The following is a 1,615-nucleotide window of genomic DNA, read 5'->3' on the forward strand; positions in this document are numbered from 1 at the left end:
TGTTCAGTATTTGCTGTAAATAAATTCCCGGCATTAAGTTTAGTCTTACATAAAATTCTTATTCGATTTAATATTTGTTCTGCAATTATATCTATAGTTTCTTGCTTAAGCTCCGTTTTGCTATTCTCAATTACCCCAAGATATTTATTTGCACCCGGGCCTTCTATTGATGTTGCTATATCTGCACATATTTCATGGTTAGTGGCAGACTTGTTTTTTTTTAAGGCCTACTTTATTAAAGAAGGTTAGTGTTTCGTTCGTAATGAGTTTAAGTGTTCTAGCTGTATTTGATATTAATTTACGGTCAACCTTGAAAAGAAGGTGATATGTTGTATATGAGTTTTCATCGTTCAATACACTTACCCCTGGAAAGCGTTCTTTTAATTTCTGCTTGGGGGACCAATACATAAAACGAATAAAAAAGGGCATAGGATGTCTCCCTGTAGTATTCGCTTTTAAATTTTTTAGTTCATGATTTCTTCTCCATTAAACCTTAAAGATATACTCCATTTACTTGTAATCTTTTTCATAAAAGACGCTTTCCACACAGGTATATCAAAATTTTACATACAACACGTGGTAATTTATATTCTATTGTGTCAAATACTAATGAACGTCATTCTAAGTCGGTTTAAAATTCTTTTTATGCTTGTTATAAATAGCAATAATTATAATTGCTTGTTCTTTTGCTCCTTGAACGTGCCTTTTGTCCCTGAGTAAAATTCTGCAATATATTCTCTTATCTTTACTTCATACTGAATGATTTATGAAACCGTTTTGTCGTTATTTTATATCAATTATACATACATGTGATTGGTATAAATTCATTTCTTATCTTGATATTTTCTTTGGTATAAGATATGTCATACCTTAGTAAAACCATTCTTTCTGATCTTTGTTTTCGAAAAATTCATCTGATATATGAACTTTTTAAGACTCGTCTTTTTTTTAATGGAGAAATTAAAGATTCCATCTGGACCAGCTGCTTATCAGTTTAACGGTGATTTTATTAAATCATCGAATTCAACTTCTGTTATGAAGCTTATGTTTTCCTGTATTTATACAGGTAGAAATGGGCATAGGTCATCGTTATAATTATTTTTGTTGTGATTTTCCGTTTTCTTTTCCCCGCATTTTTATGAAAAACATTTTGATTTGTATGATAGAAGCTTATATTGTAGCAATTTTTTTATGTGTCAATCTTCTGTAGGAAAGTCTTCTATTAAGCTCAATGCGGTTATTTTCTCTGAAAAGTCACATCTTTTTTTGTACTACTCTATTTTTTTTCTTATATATTGATCTTTTCTGTATATACATTATACATTGTTTTATATTATAATTCTCTGTCTAGGATCATGTTTCTGAATCTCATTTTTTTTCTTAATTTTTTTACATCCTCTTATTTCACTTCACTGCGTTTTTTTTATATAATTCTAGTCTATCTCTTATTCTTTCCATGAACTCAATTTTTCAATTTTTTCCAAAATATATTGGTTGTCTTTTTTCGGTCTTGTTGTGAGGCGTTTGTAAGTCTATTGTGCGGTTTGTAGCAGTACTGCAACATCAGACATATTCTTGGGATTCTAGGTCGATGTGATTGTCCCAGTTTTTACAT

Source organism: Rhyacophila brunnea, unplaced genomic scaffold, assembly GCF_057557595.1.
Source record: "Rhyacophila brunnea isolate RB1 unplaced genomic scaffold, BYU_Rbru_1.0 scaffold_103, whole genome shotgun sequence".
NCBI classification, from domain to species: Eukaryota; Metazoa; Arthropoda; class Insecta; order Trichoptera; family Rhyacophilidae; genus Rhyacophila; species Rhyacophila brunnea.